Source organism: Rhipicephalus sanguineus, chromosome 2 (assembly GCF_013339695.2).
Source record: "Rhipicephalus sanguineus isolate Rsan-2018 chromosome 2, BIME_Rsan_1.4, whole genome shotgun sequence".
Taxonomy (NCBI): domain Eukaryota; kingdom Metazoa; phylum Arthropoda; class Arachnida; order Ixodida; family Ixodidae; genus Rhipicephalus; species Rhipicephalus sanguineus.
In genome coordinates, this window is record NC_051177.1 from 6,659,204 (window position 1) to 6,680,588 (window position 21,385).

At 46.9% G+C, this 21,385-nt stretch overlaps 1 protein-coding gene and 1 long non-coding RNA gene across 3 annotated transcripts in view; one reads left to right on the forward strand and one right to left on the reverse strand.

Annotated features, from left to right (window-relative positions):
* Positions 1–21,385, forward strand: part of LOC119381034 (proton channel OtopLc) — a 531,927-nt gene that overhangs the window by 173,142 nt on the left and 337,400 nt on the right. The window lies entirely within an intron of this gene.
* The window catches only part of LOC119382370 (uncharacterized), a 40,514-nt gene that overhangs the window by 2,816 nt on the left and 16,313 nt on the right, over positions 1–21,385 (reverse strand). The window contains exon 3 of one of the 2 annotated variants that reach the window (XR_007415025.1): positions 13,040–13,161. The exons of the other annotated variant lie outside the window; for it this stretch is intronic. This is a non-coding gene — a long non-coding RNA (uncharacterized LOC119382370). Of the gene's footprint in view, positions 1–13,039; positions 13,162–21,385 lie in introns of those variants that run through there. 2 annotated transcript variants of the gene reach the window in all.

Genomic DNA, 21,385 nt, shown 5'->3' on the forward strand with positions numbered 1-21,385 from the left:
GGATTTACCTTAGTTCTGTAGCACATAAACGTTTATGGTGATAGTTCCTCGCACCCGCCGTTGCCTTTCCCTTTCATTAGTGTTCGGCTGACAATGACTCCTTCATTTTAAGTGGACCGGTGGTAAGTATTGGGATTTACCCAATATCTGTGACACGTAACCATTTATGATGATTACAGTTTTCTATTAGGCCGCACAAGCTTATGTGACACATACCCATTCGTTGGACAAACTGTTGTCTTCCTCATTTTTGTGGACCAGTGGTGAGTAGTGGGTTTTACCCAATTTCTGTGGCGTATACCTGAGAGGCCACACAGGGCATGCCCCACAGGATAGACTGCACAAAACACGGCGGCCTTAAACAGCTTCGCTGTTGAAAGGGAAAGGAGCAAATACCAAGGGAGGGGTGAAGCCACTACGCGGATAAAGCCACATTTGGGTAGCCAGCACACTCCACTGTGGTGGAAACCTTAGCACCACACGAGAGACCGTCTTCGTAATTATGTGCCCCAGTACACGTGGCGTGCGCTTCTCACACAGAGGAGCCTTTCATGTCAGAACGTCCGTAATGAAAGGTGAAACAGCCTTGTCGGCTACTTTCATGTCACCAGAGGGCTTACTGCATGACACTTATTTGGGGCAGCCTCAAGTACAAGGAGTGCAACTAAGAACAACTACTAAACTAAAGGAAGAGGCCCAACTAGAAGTTCACCAGAAAAAAATGTTGCATCAGCCATTCACACTTCCGAAGAACCTGAGTTACCTTTCATAGCACCAGCTTGTTCACACGGCCAGACAAGTACGTTTCAGCCTCGAATGTAATTATGTGCGGGTCGATAATGGTGGAAACGCCTGAGCGTATCACGGAATGGTTCGTACGTGACCAGAGCACTGCACCTGTTCTATGCACTCTTTTTCAGTTCACGCAGCACGCTGTACAATAGACAAAGGAAGTGCCTGGGCTTCATTGTTTCACCTGTTTTATCTGTAATGCGATACTGAGACGAAAGGCAGAGCGCTGCTAATGCTGATGTACGGAATCTACAGTAGCCCTCCTTGCATACACATTACCCGATAGTGAGGTCTGTTTCTACAGGCCACGTTATCTAGGTTGACCTAAGTGTCGGTTTTAAGTTGTCGCACTACATGTAGTGGCGCTTCTTCCGGTAATTCACTGCCCGCATCTGTACAATATGCACGCGCGACGGTTATTTAACGCAAGAAGCTGTCCTGACTATTCTGAACGTATATACATGCGCTCATTGAGAATTATGTGACGCGGCCACAGCTATTGTTTTTCAGGGCCGTTGGGAAATGTACGGCCGTGATGTGTCAAAGGAGGCAGGCCGCTGATAGGACTATTGCTTCGTCTGATTTAAGCCAACGCTGAGCGGAAGTATAGTTTACCAAATGTAAGATAACAGCTTACTTGTCACTCTATTCGCACAAATACACAAATGCAGACACAGGTTGAGAACATCTGCCTCTTTGAACTATGACTGGAGCCTGAACTTCATCTAGTCATGCGATAAGAGACATTGTACTGGCAACAGCAAAATGCTTTAGTGAAAAGCATGTTACTGCACTCGTAGATAAACTTCGGCGAGTTGGTGGCAATGCGTAATTGACAAGCTGCCACTCTGAAAACACGAGGAGCGTGGAAAGAATAGACTACAACAAAAAGAAAAAAGAGGATCACGACGTGATCACGACTTTTGCATGTGTCCTCGTCAATTTAGTGCTGCAGCTTGTAATTCAACTAAAGTGAATACTTGGGTGAGGTGGCAGGACATACGAGAAATTAAAACAGAGGGCCACTAAAATATGGACATAGACAACAGCGCTGTTGTCCATGTCCTTCCTTTACTGGCCGTCTTTTTTTACTCGCCGTCCCTCTTACTTCCCGCGCTCCTTTAATTTACAACTTAAGAATTACCCGTTGTGGAGCATTTAGTATAAAAACTATTGCCGGTGAATTTCAGGTGTACCACTGAACGTAGCAGTTCGCAACATATGTGGTGATTTTGTACCACACAACCTACAAGTTTCAAGCAAGCTGCGTTGACGTATGCACGTTAGTTCAGTGCGGATAATGCGCAGTGCAAAACTTGAAATGCTCCCCGAAAGTCGTAGAATGACATAGGGCCAGTCATTTGGTGGACTTGTCTTCAGAGTCACCCTGCATCTACTAAATAAATCACATTTTTCTGAGGAATTACGAAATACTGGCCGATCCCAGAAAACAACAATAAATGCAACTGTAACAGTCATCTTATCGTGTATTTTCCGCTCTAAAATGCCTGACACATGTCCATAACACATTTCCGCATCCTTTTGCCTGCCGAAATAATTAACCGGTTCGGCTTGCTGACTCTGCTTTGATGTAAATTTGCATTTGCCTTTTTTTGTGGTTTTACCCTTTGGATCTAGAGTTATCGATTGTTAAACGCGATTTTCGCATGATGGCGCTACGTATAGAGCTTGCATAAAATACACAAGAAACACAAGAAACAGGCACTTATGTTATAGCAAGCGGGATGACCTAACACGTTGTCCACAACGTCGAGGGGACGTGCGTTATAGACGTCGACGTCCGCACTGCTCTAGCGTAGCTGCGTGCCGTCAGGGCATTTAGCAGCGGCTTCCTCGCGTGTCACAAAGCGGCTCTCAATCAATCTGACGTCATATTCGGTCAGCATGAGGCCATCGCCCAGCCTCATATGAAATGAAGAAAATACTGCGTCATTGGAAGGGACCACGTGTACGAGTGGGTGGCAGTCGAGCGTCATGCAGGGGAGTTGTGCCTTCAGCTCCCTCACTTGCCTTGCGTTTCGATGGGTATGTTCGCGGTTACTGTGTGAATAGAGACTGTGAATCACCTGTGGCGCATACCCGCATAAAATGAACTGTGGTACGCGGGTATATGCCACACGTAACTGAGGGAAAGAATTTCATGACGTACAAGGACAGGCGTTTGCGTTAATCATGTCATGACCAGTGGAGCGTGTTCGTCATATACTGTCCACCTGCTATGCCAATTTTGGTATATTACAAATTATGGAGACGACCAGGAGAGCGCACAGAAGTAGGCGGCTAGATAGATAGATAGATAGATAGATAGATAGATAGATAGATAGATAGATAGATAGATAGATAGATAGATAGATAGATAGATAGATAGATAGATAGATAGATAGATAGATAGATAGATACGCTCAAAGTCGCAGAAGTTCGCTAAGAAATGCTTCGGATTTAAAAAGTCTGGTATTTTGCAGACACACACACACACACACACACACACACACACACACACACACACACACACACACACACACACGGTGCGCGTGCGCGTGCGCGATGAGCTAGGCATTTGCGGCATCGGCATGTTGAATTGCTGAATATGGGGTGATGTACTTCCGCACGAAATTGTACCTCCCACCCCCATCAATGGGTAGGCTGACGTTGGCGTATCATTTGAAAAGTCAAGCGTGAGAGAGTTCTGGTTCTGCATGAAGACCTAAGCGTAAGTATGTGTGGTGATGTCCTGAGACGACGATCAACGACAACCGGCGCTTAAAAACGTAGTTGCGATGACAGAAGTGTATTTACTACACCACGAAGTGAGCAGTTGGCGGCACACATATAACGGAAAGGTCATGTTGCTTGTAAGTCATAAGACCAGTGCATAAGAGTCACACTCCCAGATGTAGAGAGAAAGAGAAAAAAACATCTTTATTTCTCTTATATTTAAGCGTGCTTTTCGGAGGGGTAGAGGGAATGCTGCAAGAGCAGAGCAACAGTATTACTCTCGCCAGACGTCTTTAACTCCGTGGGAGAACAGGGCAGAGTTAGTGCAGAGTAGTGTAGTTTCTTGAGGGCGGAGTAGAATAGAGTGTGAGCTCTCGATACTCAGATGGAGTTCCCAGTTCATGCAACTCTCACGCTCACGTAGCGTGAACAAGGTCTGGCACTCCGTTCCCGGAACACGGAGTGCAATCTAGCGCCAGCATCTTGCCGCCGCAATTCCTCGAGCGTAGACGCCACAGATCAGGGGCGTAGCCAAAGGGGGGGTTAGGGGGGTTCAAACCCCCCCCCCCCCCCGAAATTTTTCAGTTTTGCTTGCGTATATAGGCACGCACACATACAAGCGCACGCACGAACATACATAAAGTATGGTTGAACCCCCCCCCCCCGAAACAAATTTCTGGCTACGCCCCTGCACAGATCTTACTTAAATGAGCTGTAGAGAAGCCTACAGCTCATTTAAGCTATATTACAACATAGCTTTCACTGATAACAAAAGTATGAACGCGATAGCAATAAAGAGCTCGTTTCACAGAAATTCTTTGTCGGCGTCGGCGACGCCGCTGTTGGTTGTGAGCAAAAAATTAACGTTGTCCATGAGCGAAATTTTGAGATAACTGCAGATGAAATAAATAATATAAATGTTCGGTTCGAGTGGAAGTCGAACAGAGGCCATGTGCGTGTCAAGCACGTGTTCTACCACAAAGCGCCGCCACTGCTTGAAACTGATTCGGAAAAAGCCCTATAGAAATGACATGAAGAGCAGGGCGACTTTTTATCGCATATATTATTAGGTGTCGGAACCGTAGAGTCACACCAAGCACGAAAACATGCAAAATGCGCAACGAGAGGGCGGTTTAATAGCCCACACAATACACAGTGTTCGCGCATAATTAATTACCAGCAGCAGCAACAGCATCAACAACGTGTGAAGGTGGGCACGTTGCCTTACAGACGCGTGGTGGTTACTTCGCCAATTCGATAAAGGAAGGAATTCTGGCGTAGTGGGCCCATCCCAAGTGTAGTTGCAGCAGACATTTGAAACGCCCAATTTACGTGCGCACATATCTTCGTTTCCTTGCTGCACTGTTGATGCATGCACCGAGAAGCGAAGCCCGGCTAACATTTGAGAAGACAATGCGAACGAGGCCAGCTTACGCTATCGCGTTATATTCTTGAAAGCGAAGCTGAAGTATCCTCCAAGTTTTTTTTTTTGTGACCGTCAACGTTTTGTTTCTGAAACGTCAACAACCGCAACTTCGAAGTCTGAAGAGTGAAGGCTTACTGGCGCCATCGACATCAGGATGGCTCAGGAGTTCTGTAGGCCGGCAACATATGTTGCGAAGGATTAGTTTATTGTCACTGGACAAGGTACAGTCTAAAGGCATTAGAACAATAAAAAAATCTGTATGAAAATGCTTTCGCCAGCAGGATTCGAACTTGCCCCTTTCTCATTTTGAGTAGAGTTCTCTACCACTGCGCCACTGCACCACATCGCAACCTTGCCGAAAAATGACCAGTGAAGACAGAAGAAACTATTTTCTTCATCTTTACGGGTCGCGTACTGAACACAGACGCGAGTCACGTGATCTTCCTTTCCAACTAAAGCTTGTGTCTTCATAAGACGCAAACAAACTGGTTCCGGGCACGAATGTCATGCCGATAATGGCAAAAAGCACTAAATTTGTCTTAGAATTCACAACTTAGAAAAAAAAACATGAAAATTACACTCGAGAATGTGAAGTTCATCGGCTGCGGCTGCCATGTTTAATAGCCGTTTCTCGCTCTTTGCACTGTTCGGTATGTGCAGGAGTTTCATGTTGACTGCAACCTCGCCTGACAAATACCCGTGTTCTAATTGAATAATGTTGAATAATGTGTATTTTCGGGCACAAGCGACGATATGCCAGTACAGCAGTTGTGCCAGGGTATTGATTTGCATCTATATTGATCAGGAAGCAAAAGTTTTCTTCCTGGGTCATGGTGCTTGCATTCGGACACGCGATAGATTTCTGGGAGCATAGTCCGTAGTCGTATTAAGACGTGGGCTGTTAGACGCCTTTACCATATCTGGTCAGGAGCTGCGATAAGCAGCGCAACTTCATCAAACTTGTGCACTCATCTCATTGCGTTCCGAGAATCGCACTGCTACGTGTGTTGTGTGCAAAAATATTCTTGAATTACATTGTCATTTCCCGGCTACGAAAGCCGCAGAAATCAACCGCCTGCTTTCTCAGTAAACGCTAAACAAGAAAGTTTACAAGAAATACACGGTGTATTTGTACTTATTGGTGCAAGCAACCTTATTTCAAGAAACGAGTGACTTGAGAAGATTTAAAAGTTGTAGTTGAACAGCTGCTATGAAGATGTCCAAAGGATTTCTTCCAACGTAAACAACAGCGATGCAGGCAACAGGTAGCAGCCTTCAATGCTAAGTGCTTTCAGATGCGCGATGTCTTCATAATGAACGGATACTACACATTCTTTACGTTCATGAGTGTGTCAGCTAATTTAAATACGACGCCTACAAAGTATATAAAACACGATTCATGGTGCCTTTTGTTATTTGTATGTAAACAAGGAGAGGTTGGTGCAAGTGTCTGGCGCCAGCTACTCCTCTTCTTTCTACAAACTAGGCCTAATTCAACCTCAAAGCGCAAACGAAAAAGTGTTTAGACTCAATAGTTATTTCTTCGTAACTGCGTTTTCTGTCAATGCAAAAAAAAGAGATATTACACTAGTGGCGCGAGTGTAGACAATATTTCTATATATACAAAATGTCGACGCTGTCGCAGCAAAGCCATGTACCCTGTTCGACATCATAGATTAATATTTTTTCATACATAGAGTGTTTTCAAAAATTAGAACTTTGCCCTTTTCTTCATAAGCCTTGCACATATAGACGGAGGGCATTTGAATTGTCGTGTGTGCTGCATACCTATCTACGGGCGCCCGACGTTAGGTCATATAAGTAATTAAGAAAGCAATTAAGAAATAATAAGGTTTCGCCAAGCAACCAAACGATTAAGAAAAGCATGCATTGTGTTTTAGGTTTCAACTTCCAAAGTCGTCAAATTTGCTCAGATTGCCGTTCTAAATAACTTCCTACCTCAATCTCATCTGCTGGATAAGCAAGTAAAGAGGTCAAAAGCAGTTTTGATAGGCATACGCAAATGTCCATGATTATCCCTATATATGTGTTTTTTTACCAACGTTTCATTTGAAGAATGAATTTGTGAACCTGTTATGTCCTTTGAATAAACTTTGCCGCCTATTTCGAGCTCATCTATATGGAATCATGTCATCAATACTAAATTTACTTCCTTCAACATAACGCCACTTATAAAGGTTCTTGTTTCTAATTTCGACAACAAATCATTTGTGCTATAATTGGCCTTGTTAGTTGCATGCGGTTCTTGCACTTTACCACTGTTTCTTAATATATCTACTTTATTTATAAGATATTTGTTGTGTTTTAAGCGTTTCCTTGTTATTGGTTTACTTGCTAGCTATTTTTTATGCTTCTTGTTTGCTAATATTAACCGGGGTTTCCCGCTGCAGTCTTCATCTACGGGACCCTCGTCTGTATATTTTCCTGTTTCCCATTTAAGGTACACCCGAATAATAAACTGAATTTGACTTTGACTTTAACGTGCACCTCATCGATTACACGTCTAGTCTTGGTTTCACTAAATTTTCAATGCTTGGCGGCTGCTGCGTGGGTGATGAATGTATCGATTTTTCCTGCAGTGAAAGCACATCACATCAGCGTGTAAACAAGAGCTCCACCTATGCATTGCTGACCCAGAGCGGGAGCACGAAACGTAAGTTTCCAGGGTTGATCTTATACAAATCAAACCTTGCGGGTTATGTACCATACATGACCGATGCATTTTTCAGCGTGGTTTCTACTACAATGACTCGGTCGACTGCTCGCCGTAATCTCGGTTTCTTGTCTTCAGAGCGCAAGTGACGTTGTAAGCTTAACTATAGTACACTATGGACATATCGGCTCTTTCGAGCATCATCCCCAAACGCGCTAAGTTTCTACGCTTGCGCCAGCGTTCTGTGTTCAGACACAAACTGCGCAATCGTTTCTTGCTCTTGCTGTGAGCGGCTACGTAGCTTCGCTCCATCTCCAATAGTGGAAGTCTTAAGCGACAGATGATTACTCAGCTGCATATTCAAAGCGAACGATTATCGGATGGACGAGGGTAGCGATGCAGGCTTGTTGGTCTGTCATGGTACTTGGATGTGGGCGCGAAAAGACAAGGACGAAGGGAAGAAGACACACACACTGGCGCTGTGTGTGTGTCTTCTTCCCTTCGTCCTTGTCTTTTCGCGCCCACATCCAAGCATCGGATGGAGACTAGGTCGCCATTAGGGACTTGAGTAAAGAATAAGTGTTCAGACTAATCACGCTTATGTAGACGTCAACCTTCATCTTGTAAGCTCTCGAGAAAACCTGCATGCGCTCTTCGTAAATGGCCGATCGCCGGAAGAGGCTTCGAAAGATTCTATTTGCCCGAGATGCACATACGTGATTAACGTTGGGCATTTCGAACAGGCTCTTTCGCCCCAAAGCTTTGGTTAGTTCTGGGATCCTTGGCGCCGCTGAAGTTCGAAGCCGTCTATATCAAAAACTCTTCTTCGTCGCAATTTTCTGTCATAGCTGATGCACGCAATGTCCAAGATGTCAGCCCGGAGAATAACATGCATTTATAGCATTATAACGTAACCGGACAGGAGGATGGCTTCCGGAGTACTACTGTAATCTTCTATAAACCGATGGGGGTCAGATTACAAAAAAACAACGTCAAGGCAGTCATCATGATCATCATCATCATCCGCCTGTCTACGCCCACTGCAAGGCAAAGGCCTCTGCCATGTTGCGCCAATCAACCCGGTTCCGTGCTTTCTGCTGCCACGTTACGCCTACAAACTTCTTAATCTCATCTACCCACCTAATTTTCTATCTCCCCCTCACGCGTTTGCCACCTCTTGAAATCCAGTCAGTGACCCTTAATGACCACCGGTTGCCCTGCTGACGTGCTACGTGCCCGGCCCTTAATTATTTCTTCTTTTGATTTCAACTATGATATACTTAACACCCGTTTGTTCCCTGACCCACTCTGCTCTCTTCCTGTCTCTTAAGGTTACACCTATCATTTTCCTTTCGAGCGCTTGCTGCGTCGTCCTCAATTTAAGTTGAACCCTCTTTTTGTGTCTCCAGGTTTCTGCTCCGTATGTAAGTAAGTACCGGTAAGATGCAGCTGGTAAATACCTTCCTCTTGAGGGATAGTGGTATTCTACAATTCATGATTTCATAATGCATGCCGAATGAGCCCCATACCATCCTTATTCTTCTAGTTATTTCACTCTCATGGTTCAGCTCCGCGGTTACTACCTGTCCTAAGTTGACGTACTCATTTATAACTTTCAGTGTCTTGCCACCTATCGTAAAGCGCTGTTCTCTGCCAAGATTGTTCCACACTACTTTAGCTTTATGCATATTAATTTTCAGACCTACTCTTCTACTTTCCGTATCCTATTCAGTAATCATGAGCTGTAATTACTGAACTGGAAACTGAACTGGTCAAGGCAGTGCCGGCTCCTTATAAACGCAGCTGTGGACAAGAAAGGTGGCTAATAACCCCGACAAAATAAAACCATACATGGCGCTGCCAGTTTGTCACTGATATACCACATATTCACGTATTATGTAATATAAAGCCTCAGGACATTGCAGGAATGAAAAGGTAAATTAGGTTTCTGCTGCCTTTGTTAATGCTTTGAGCAGCGACTGTAATTGTTGTGCATGCTTCACAAGAGAAAAAAAAAGAACACGGAGGACGCTTGAGCTTCACCTTCAAGAGTGGAAAGCGATAGCGTAATCGGGCCCTGTGGGCATCGCCTTCTCAATTGCTAGACTAGCTTCGGCTCTCGGTAGATGCCTCAAACGCGCCGCAAGGAAACGAACGTCTGGACGCGTAACATTGGCCGTTTCAAACTGTCCTAGAATGCCTACTGCAAGTACAGTTGCGAAGTCCCTACTACGCCATAATTCTTCCTCTTGCGAATCGGCGAAACACCTTCTACGCCTCCGTAAGATGTCATGCGCACCTGCGCAAATGCATACTTTGTTGGTGCTGTTGCTGAAAATGACAATTAATTGTGCCTGAGCGCTTTGTAATGGCTGCGCCATTAAAACACCCACTCCTTGTGGAATTCACATGTTTCCATGCCTGGAGCGGTTCTACGCTTCTGCCATGCAATATGCCATGCGGTAAGGAGACTCCTCCCACTACATGACATTTATAGAGTGTTTGTTTTTTTGTAGCAGTTTGGAGCAGTGGCGTGGCTCTATGGCAGTACTCTTGCTTGCCACAAAGAGGACCTGGGCTCAATTCTCACTCGAACCGAATATTTTCTTATGTATTTCATTTGCATCTTTCACGATTTTTCGCTCGCGGACAACGCTGAGTTTTCACTCACAACCAAAGACGCCGCACCGGAATTTCCGTGAAAGGAGCTCTTTGACGCTGTCGCATTAAAGAGCTCGGACGTAGCTTGCACTAATGGCGCAAGGCTAGAAGCACAGCGTAGCTAATCGGTTCCTGGCTGGTCCTGGCCATATGAAATGATGCCAAGTGATGCTAAGCTTCAGTCGAGCCCAGCACAGTTGCCTCTTGCCGTTTCGGCCCTACTACGTCGTGGACTACTTCAATCGAGTCGAGTTCAGTAGTCTTACTTGACAGCGCGCCACGATTCCGGTATGCGGCTTCCTCATCGTCAGTGCGAACATTCTTCGGTCTACCCATGGTTGCGTCTGGCACGGAGCGCCGTCGCCACGCGCTATCTTTATACAGAACGAAGGAGCGCATGCGCAGTTGGCCGTGACGCCACGTCTGGCGTGACCGAGGGGTGGCGCGCAGTGAGCAGGCAGGCGGGCTGGTGGCGGAGCAGTGTATGGGTACGGACGCTCAATAAAAAACAAGAATGTGCGGCGTGCTGCGGTGTGTTACCGATACGATAAGCGCCAACCACTGAAGTTGGTCTACGTAGAACTTCCCAACTTTCCAACTGTAAACAACTGGTTATATAACACATGTGCGACCCTTCAACATATGTGTGCGCGTATAGAATTTGCACATATCCTTAGCGTCATTTAGTAACGTTTCGCTCAATGTAAAAAATAACGCCACAGTCCCCTGCCCGCCGCATGCTTCGCATAACATCGATTCTCACGGTAGTTTGCATCTGCCGAATTTTTTTGTCCGCGTTGGACAGACTACGGCCGACCTAAACAGCTCCGCTGATAAAACTAATCTGTATACGCGTTAGCCTAAAGGACTCCGTGTGGTAGAAAATCAGGGCCCGTATTCGCAAAAACGTCTTACGCAAAAAAATATTCGTAAGAGAATATTTCGGCCATTCACGATGCTGGACAAATCATCAGCGAAGCCGGCTGGCCAATGAGAAAATCCACATACGAAGGAGAGGTTTTGTGAAGTCGGCCCCCGATGTAGTCGGTGGCGTCGCCCGTGAGCGAGACGCATCAAACTCGAGCTCGATCATCAACAGTAGGGCTCAAAAGCGAATGTCAATCGTTTAAACAGAACAACGGGATATTAGGGCCGGAAATTACATTTGAGGGTATTTCAGGCGGAAGAGTATCTTGAATTTTATGTAGTGTTTTGAGGTTCAGCGCTAACTGCTCCTGGAAGGACGAATAAGAATTACCCGCCACGATAGTGACTGGTTATGGCGGTCTTCAGGTGATCGACTGGTCACGGGATGAAATCCCGAACACGGAGGCCGCATTTTCGATGGAGGCGAAAACGGTCGAGGCTCTTGTACTTAGACTCAGGCGCACGTTAAACAACCCCAGGTGGTTGAAATTTGCGGAGCTTAGGTCTACGACGTCACCCATAATCATATCGTTGTTTTGCAACGTCGACCGCAAGAATAAATATTATAAAAGAATATTTGCATAGTTGCAAACACGAGCAAGCAGTCATCGTTGACGCAACCAACTCTCTTGACAACACCTTTTTGCACCGCGCACTGCACCACGCGACACGTTACAGCTGCTTCACTCAGGGCGAACCATTTCTGCCGAGCGTATTAAAGTAGTGCGGCTGCATACGCGGTATTCCATCGTTGTGGCGAATATGCTATTCCTTCATATCTTCTCGGCATCGCATGTAGCCTGCCACAGTTTTCTGCTTCTCTCACTGTTACAGGTGGTCTGCAATGCTGGGCTGTTCATATGCGGGAAGCAGTGGTGGATTTAAAAATATTTCGAAATATGGGCTACAGACTGTGCTCGCAGTTTGCAACCGGAAGTGCTGAACAGCACATAAATTTTGAGCAACATCTGTTGCTCAAGAGTTGCTCATCAGTGCCTTCTCCTAATAAAAAACGGCTGAAAGAACCAAAGAAATCTGTTTGCTTTATTACTTGTTGCAGTCACTGAAGTCTAACCGTGCGTGACTGAGAGCGCACGTTGTCGGTGTTTCTTGGCTAGGTGCTGTCAGCTATTCGCAGGGCAATAGAGAACGTTGTTTTCTATTTTCAATATCGTTCCATTGACTGGCAAATGCATTGAATAAATGCGGCTGCTATTGGAGCGAAAGAAGAGAATGTGAAAACAAGTCTTTCGTTTCTATGGCGAGTGTACCTTAAGTGCGCGCATCAAGGTAGTCAGGAGATCGTGGACTGCGATGACGATTTAGATTGGCGCCGCAAATGATGGCAGCACCTTGGCACACGGCTCCTCATCTTATCATTTACTGGCTAGAGATCCCTGTCTTTATAATTACAGTGGTCGGTGCAGCCATCAGTGTATTCTATTGGCATGCAGCGCAAACTGGCCATATGTTTAGATTGCTGAGTCAATATTTTTATCGTGACTATCCCTTCATTAATTATTTCCACTTTACGAAACGCTTCCTTGTTCTCAAATGCTCAAACGTGTAAGGCAGTAGCTGCAGATCTTGCGCACAATGTGTCACCATTTAATGCTTTTAAAAACATAAACTGCGAAGCGGCCTTCATCTCCACAAGTTTATTACTTTCTTTATTAGTTTCAATATGAAAGTCCTTTCGGGTTTGGCTGTAGTTTTGCGATATCCGCTTCCCTTGCGGGAGCTTCATAAGCTGAATGAGCTTACGAACTACCGGTAACTGCAAGAACACTGTCTTTTGTATTCTCAGCGCATGATGAGTCAGAAACTTGAACACTTTTGCCACACAATATAAGGAGCAGGAACCTGCAGCAAAGTGGTGGATTCTTGACACGGTGTTCTGGGACCCACAAATGACAGCGGAGTCCACTGGAAGGCTTGAAGCTTCCTGTGAATCAAAGAAACAAATTCTAATGCTATATCAACAGTCAGGAATAGGTTATTATGTTCCACTATTCTTTGTATAAAAAATGCAGTGCTATACTGAAAACGCTAGCCTGCTGACAGCGCAACCCAGTGGTCATAGCTAGAAATGTGTTCTGTACTTCAGCTTGGGCAGTACGCACATTGTACAATAATACACTGCTAGTGTTATGTTCGTTAATAAGCTTACACAGTTGTGCAAAGGGCCGACAAAACTAAAAAGTCGGCAGAATTCTAGATTGAGCCGTCCTTTGTGAACATTCAAAAAGTGGTATTAAAGCAACGTTATGTGAAATACCGATATTCTCTCGGAGTTGTTTTTATGTGGGGCTACAGTTTTATTGACTTTTATTACTCACTGCTTCACCAAAATAAAAAGTCGCAAGCTTCATTCGTGTGTTTTTAATAACACGAAAGTGCATTATGCCGGGGTCCACCAAAACATCACTGACCTTATTTCTGTCATGAAAGAGATGTTGTAAAATGCACGCGAATAAAAGGTTTCGTTCACTCGGACAACCTGGGAGTTGAACCCACCACCTCTGGGTCCACGACGATAGGTTTCGGGCGCTCTGCCGATTGCTTTACCGACGCACACGCACAATGCTTCAAAAACGCTTCCTATATCTCTGAAACCTCCACCGGCTCACTGCGCTTGGTTGCCGGGGCGGTGTCGCCGTATGCAAGCGGTGACGTAAAGTACTACCACATGCACTGCTACTGCACCGAAAGTGTTAGCACCGACTAAGCTCCGAAAGGCTTGGCACTGAAAGTTAGAGCACCTACTAATAAAACTGTTGCAAAAAGCGCCATAGAAAGGCAACGACGTACGGGCGAATGTCGCCGAGTGAGCGCTTTGGTGCCCAGAGAGACACGCCAGCTCAAAGCGGAACGCCTTCGCGCGTTCATGGCTGAAGCTTCGAACTCTGCCTGTCGCGTTCGTGAATCGCTGTGTGGTATATGCATCAGCAGAGGCGTATGTTACCATACTACTGGGGAGCGCGCATCTAGGCGTTTCTCTCTTCAAATCAAGACGCTTTTAATGAGTGCGCATCGAGTACCAGTGTTTATCATGTGCCTGTTGATGTCATCTTTGCGTGGGATTCACCATATTCTGTGTCCAGGTGTATGTTAACTACATCAGCTAGGACAAATGTTTAAGCATCATCATGGACGTCAGTAGTCGGGATGGAGGTTTGCCACTAGGCGTCAACGTGAGTGCATCCCCGTCAAACGGTGCTCTTGGCTCCTAGATCGAACAGAGTCGGCACCTGCTGGTCGAGTGGACGAAACCCCGACGTTTGCATGCCGGTGGCCTGTGAGCGCTCCAGCAGCAGTGTGTGTTGTTGTCGTTGATCGAGAATTGGTCGACGAACGATTTGGTCGACCTTGAGTTAGCTCATACTCTCCACTTTAATTGAAATATCGGAGTCAGTCCCTTCATTTTCTTTGTGCTCTTTAATCAGTGATGCCAAAAGCATTTGTTTAATGCGACCGTATCACACACGCTTGTTGCTTTTCAACGTGTTCAGACTGATATTTGTCATTCCGTGTCAAAATACCCTTCCTTGCCTCTGAGCACAATCTGACTCATGTTGGGGACTGTTTAACCTTTATCGTCGATGGGGAAAAACTGTTGATGAACATCACTGAATTCAGTGTCGTCTCTTCTTACTGCTCTGATGATGTCGTGCATGTTATAGCATTCGTGCTCCAGCCTTCCGGGCTTAGCAAAGACCCCACAAAAATTCGGATGATCCCACGTACCATGGGAATCAGTGTTACCCGAAGCGTACTGCAGGAATATTACTGTGGCGTAATTGTTTACTTTAAGTGAAACGTTACGAAATGCCGCTAAATGTATATACAAATGGTGTATGCCCACACATATGTTGAAAAGTGGCACGTGTGTTATATAACCAGTTGTTTACAGCTGCGTAACGTTGCCAACAGCAGCATAGGTATTAAAAACACCTCATGCTGTAAGCTGATATGTAGCGCTTATACTTGTCCGTTATGATGGAGAACGCACGCACATTTCACGGACCCGTGTGCATATGCAGAAGGGTTTCATGAGAGTTCTCAGGTAGATGGCGGCGAGCGAAATGTCTGTTATGGTAAATGATGTGCGCAAGCAGACCACGCCGATTCGCTGCTTGTCTGTGTGTGTTCTGTGTCTGGCGGCCGGCGAAGTGGGATACGGCCTACGTCGAAGTTGCACTTCGCCGTGTTCTTACATGTACCCACGCCTCCGCACCTGCAGTGAAGACGCTTGCTGTGGACGACACAGCGAGCTCATCGCTCAAGGTTTCAGAAAATGAAAACACGCCAGTTTCTGTGAGCAGAGCGTCTTTTTTGAGGTAGTGCACGTGCGTGTGCCCAGATTGTACGTTGACAGCGGCAAGCGTGAGGTGATTGTTGTGCTTGTGGCATCGACTGAAGGTGGTAGCTCCTTCCTAGAGAATGCCTAGAGGCATGTTTGCTAGGCGGGTCGTGTCGTCGACAGACTGTCTGTCGATAGAGCCGGTGACTTGTCGGAACCTGAAGTCACTTTTTGCGTTGGTGATGTATAGGGCGTAGAGTCTGGTAGTCTAGGAAGGTGCTACGTAGACAAACTTTATTGCGCTGATCGTATCCATAGACTACCTGGCGTATGTGACCCTTTGTGACTAATATATAGTTATGGTGTTTGCTTGCGCAGCGGGAAACTGCGTCCTCTTACATGAGATATTTTTCTGGCATATATAGCGTAGTTGTGGTGGTTCGCATTACCACGGGCACCCATTTGAATTGTCTTGAGGAGTGTGCGGTAGGGATGTGCTTCGTCCTGGCTGGGATCACAATACCTACCTTGGACGTTGGAAATTCAAGCCACAGTGTTCGTCACGTTCGATGTGCCACAAAGCGCCAATCTTTCCATTAACGAGGTTGTCGCATAGGTCGGTGTTGGCCGTGGTCAGGTATACGGCTTGCCGATGGTCAGGCAAATTCAGGCCGGCAGGCCACCCATGTCGCTTGCGTTCATCTTCGTCACCTTGGCCACAGCTGGTTCTTATGGCCAGTAATGTTATAGCATGCGGGATGACACAACGCGTTGTCCGCAGCGTCGGGGAAATGTGCGTTATAGCGCTCGACGTCCGCATTGCTGTAGTATAGCCATATGCCGCCAGGGCACTTCAACGCACCTGTCACCGGCAGGACTGCAACCTCTACCTTGCCCTGACCGACCGTTTGAGCGTGTTGGCGTCGATTTCTACGGGCCACTTCCTCTGACGTCCGCTGGCAACCGCTGGGTCATCGTCGCTGTAGACCACCTCATACGATACGCTGAAACTGCCTCCCTCCATGCGGCTACAGCGCGCGATGTGGCCTCCTTCTTGCTCCACCGATTTATGCTGCGTCACGGTCCACCCCGGGAGCTGCTCAGTGATCGAGGCCGTGTCTCCTTGTCGGAAGTAGTCGAAGCCATTCTCAAAGAGTGTAACGTTGTTCACCGCAAAACTACTGATTACCACCCGCACACGAATGGCCTCACCGAACGCTTTAACCACACGCTCGGCGACATGCTTTCGATATACGTCGCCGCCGACCACACAAGTTGGGGTGCTATTCTGCCCTTCGTCAACGTACGTCTACAATACCGCCCCTCAGAGCACTACTGGTTTCTCACCCTTTTTCCTATTGTACGGCAGGCACCCGTCGCACACAATCGACACAATCCTTCCCTACAAGCCGGATCGCTCTGAATGTGCGCCTATTTCTGCCACAGCCAGACTTGCTGAGGAGTGTCGTGAGCTCTCCACGGCCTCGACTACGCATAACCAAGAGCGGCAGAAGAACATTCGTGGTGGCACCAACACTTCTGCGCCCACGTTCCTCCCTGGAGTGCTCGTATGGCTCTCGGTCTCTACCACTGCAACTGGCCTCTCTTCCAAACTACTGCCCAAATCGAAGGCCCCTACCGTGTCGTCGAACGCGCATCCCCGCTCAAATACCTGATTGAACCCATTGAACCATCTTCGGACATGCGCCGTCGAGGGCGCGACATTGTCGACGTAGAGCGCCTGAAGCCCTGCCACGACCCCCTTATAGTGACAAGTTGCTAGGTCGCCCGGGGGCTCCCTATTCGTACGCGGGGTAATTGTAGCGAAGCGTTCGAACTCAGTAATGGGTCGTCCTCTCGAGCACCTTCCAGTGGGTCGCCCTCTTTGGCTCTTTTCGGAGAAAACGCAGCTTGCCCTGCGTTAGACAATTCCACCACGCAGCATACATCATCCAGCATACTAACGGCGAGCTATTTACAGACACCACTTACTGCTGGCGGTACACGCGGAGCTCGAATGTGCTTCAGCGTGATCAATATGACCAGCGAAATTGCCCGAAGAGCGCGTTAAAAAGGTCGTCACCCAGCTAGAGTTTTAGAATTGGGGACCCTAAACATTAGGTCCAAATGCTGCGTTGGGTGGGGTGCACTTGCGCTCGGAAAAGCAGCGGCGTTTGAGAGTTGGATCAAACGCAGGCGGCGTTAGGTCAAACGTACGGGACGCCACACACGGCGAAATTAAAATTACGTCGTGGCCCGCACTGCGTTTCGTCGTCTCACTGGCAACCCACGCTAGTTTACGATCTTTGGGTCTTGCTCTTGACACAACGTGAGTGCAAGAGCGCAAAAGTGGCCTGAGATCTACGCATGCGCCCTGACAGCTGGAACATTTCTTGTGTTTTTTAGCTCCTTGGGTCCGCATTTCTAAAACTCTCTAGTGTTTCGCCGCAGTTTGGATGTGGGCCTTCGACTTGTACTTTTACATACAGGGTGTGGTAGCCAGTGGTCGCGCGGTTATCCCTTGAGGGGGGAGGTTTGTACGTCTTGTGCTTTCATCGCAAAGTTTGCGTTGGAGCTATAGACCGCACGAAGGTCACTTCGCTCGCCGCAGCGGCCGCGTGCTAGATATAGAAGGTGCAACGTAGGAGTAGTTGCTAAGGCACGTTGCCGGGCATGTTGGTTGGGAATCATAAGTCATATGGCGTCTCTCTTCTCTGTCTCTGTCGTGGTGCGCTACGCCATATGTTATATGTGGGGTAGTTGACCTGTGACAGTTATTAGTTCGCGCTCGGCCTCTGTATATACCTCTGCGTTTGCGTTCTTTTCATGCACCCTTCTTTGTGTTTGGGAAGCGCACTGCAAGTGTCGAACTCTGACAGTTGTTAGTTCGCGCTCGTCCTGTGTGCGTCCTTTGCGCTTGAGCAGCGCACAGCGAGTTTCGAGCTGATTTCCGTTGTTCGTAAAAACGGCAGGAATGGAAGATGGTTGCGTGGGATGAAAAAATCTGTAAACAGTGGGTGGGTGCTCGAGCCGACGTTCGAAAAGTTGGAACTGATTTCAGTTCCAGCCTTGAAGAAGACAAGACCACTTGTCGAACGTCGGCTCGAGCACCCGCCCCCTGTTTACGGATTTTTTTCCCGTTTTTTGTTTGATATTGCAATTTGTTGCTCTCGCATTCATCTCCTCGCCCTTAAGGCGAAACTGTGCCTTTTTTCTTTTTTAATCATTTATTTGAGGGCAGTCATCTATGTTAGAAGTTTGTAGTTCGTGCCAATTCATGGAATACCCGTCTTTTAAAAATCGCGAAAGTTGCACGGAATTCTAGATCAATATCGCCCTTAACATTTGATGATAAATATCTCGAATTACATGCAGCTTTCGTGATTTCTAAAAAAATGCATATGTCATAAATTATTGCGCACCACTTTCTAAAATAAAGGACTGCCCACAAACTAATAAATAAAACGGTAATTACCGAGTTTTTTAAAGTAGTCTGGTCAATGTCATTTTAGTTGCGGCAAAGTATTTTCACCTGGACATAGCGTTCGTGTGCGAAAACGACTGGAGCCTGCGTGTCATAAACTTGTTAATAAAATTCTACATTATCTAAAAAAAGAAACACCCTCTTGTTCGCTGATTAGGGTGTTTATTTTGCAGGCTTCCTACGGTGAACCTAAACTGTGGCAAGACAAAGAGTGGACCAGTGAGACGTGGCAAGATATTTCAAGACCAAGCCAGACCTCGCTAAACGTGGCAAGACCTCGCTAGGTTGCGGGTAATCTAGAGAGATCTGCCTAAAAAACGCTAAGCATGTAAAAAACAAGGTTGATCCCTCCGTCATAGGAATCGGAATAACGAGAAAGTAAAACGTGCCCTAGAAGTAACTGAATGTTTACTGACCATTGATATGAGAGTTTGCACAATGTATATTGATGTCTGGCAGCTATAGTGCCGCTTAACATGGATGCACCCACTTTGATGCTTAGTGGTACATCTCCATGTTGACGACTAACATCCATGTTCAATGATTAAACAAACCCTTGTGGTAGCTGTAGTAGTTAACGGTGAAAGCGTAATCAGAGAACGAGTTGTGATAGCCAGAAGAGCGTCGCATATTGGACGCAGAACTTGGTCGCCATCCTGCGGCATGGTAAATTGTGATTGAACATCACGGCCGCACTAGAGGGAAACGCAAAGCGCGTCGTGCCGCAGCGGTAGCCCGGCCGCAATTTTTCTCGGGGCGAGCGCGTAGGCGGGGAACGCGGTGTTACAGGCAGGCGAGCCAGGCGAGCGTCGCGGAGCTATTTTTGGTTTGACTAGCGTGATGCTATGAGCAAGGCCGACGCTTTTACGACGCTTGCGTTAAGGTCTCCACCTCGCAGTGTGTTAAGGCATTGACAAAATTGCACTTCTATTGAAAACGCGCCGAATAGGACGAACGTGTAACACGTGTAACGCGTTGCAGGTACTAATCGCGAAAGCCACAATAATGGCGAATTATTCTACTTTGCCGATCTCACAGAGCAACACCACCCCGCCGACCGGGAGAGTGGTAGATATAAAAGGCGCGTTTGTAAAGCCTCCAGAGTCTGTGACCAAATTACGACAACGTACGCAGCAACCAGATGAGAACTTGCAAGAGCACATCATGGATGCCACAGAAGTTCTCGACGCGACGGGAGACACTTCGTCAAGCACAGATGCTACAGGATTAAGCAGAACGCCTACTGAAGACGCAAAGAAAACAACAGTCGATGCGTCCGAGGAAGCTGCGGTAAACGAAGAACTGAGTGGACCATGCAAGCAGTTCAACCAAAAGTGTCCTGACCAGCCTGTTAAGGAACAGGCCATACCTTCAGAGACTTCCAGTAAAGAAACACCAGAGAAGAGCGCTTCAGTTCCGCAGCAGCTGTTTCATCCTGCCTCGGTCTCGGAAGACGACATGCATGTTTCTGTGGATGCGACCATCCCCAAGCGCCGCGCGACGTACAGCTCCGATTCAAGCAAGGAGAGCGACACAACGAGTGTGAATCGGAAGGTGCGCCGTCGCCGAACATCGAAACACAACGGACATTGTCGGCGGTCGCGATCGAGGAGGCCTGGTGGGAGTTCAAGAGAAGACTCACCGTCGGCGGTGACCTATAGAAGTGATCCCAATGGACAGTAAGCATACTGTTGGTAGACATCATGGCGCAGTCCGAGCGACTCAATTTTGCAACACTGAATGTTCGTGGCCTTAGGTCTTTCCAGAAACAGGCACAGCTCCGCAGACTTTTTACAAGGAAACGACTCGATTCTGTCGCCATACAGGAGACAAACAGCGAGAGTGACGAGATACACTGAGAAGGCCCTACGGCCCTTCCTCTCCGACTATAACGTTAGCGTTTCACACGCAAAGGGTCTGTCTGCTGGCTGCTGGTTGTTTCTGAGAAAGAGTCTACCCTGTACAGGAATTAATACTCACGTTGGTAGTGAAGGCAGGTACATATGCTGCGATTTTGTGTTGCATGGAGTGCCGTGGCGTATTATCAACTTGTATGCATTCAATGAGATCTCAAAACGGGTTCAGTTATTTGAAGATCTGTCCAATCTAATTAACTGTGATTATTTCACTGTACTAATGGGCGACTTTAACTGTGTATGCGATCCTAGTGATTGCAACAATCCTAATAGTCACCGAGACAGGAGTGGTAAAGTTTTAAGTGGTATCATAGATAATGCAGGGCTCATTGACATCGGTACTTTCGGTCAGATAACTGCGTATACTCGACTTCAGGGAAGCTCTTCTGCTCACCTTGATCAAATTTACGTATCTTCATCACTCCTACCTCGGGAACTTTCGTGCAGCACTGAGCCAGTTTCATTT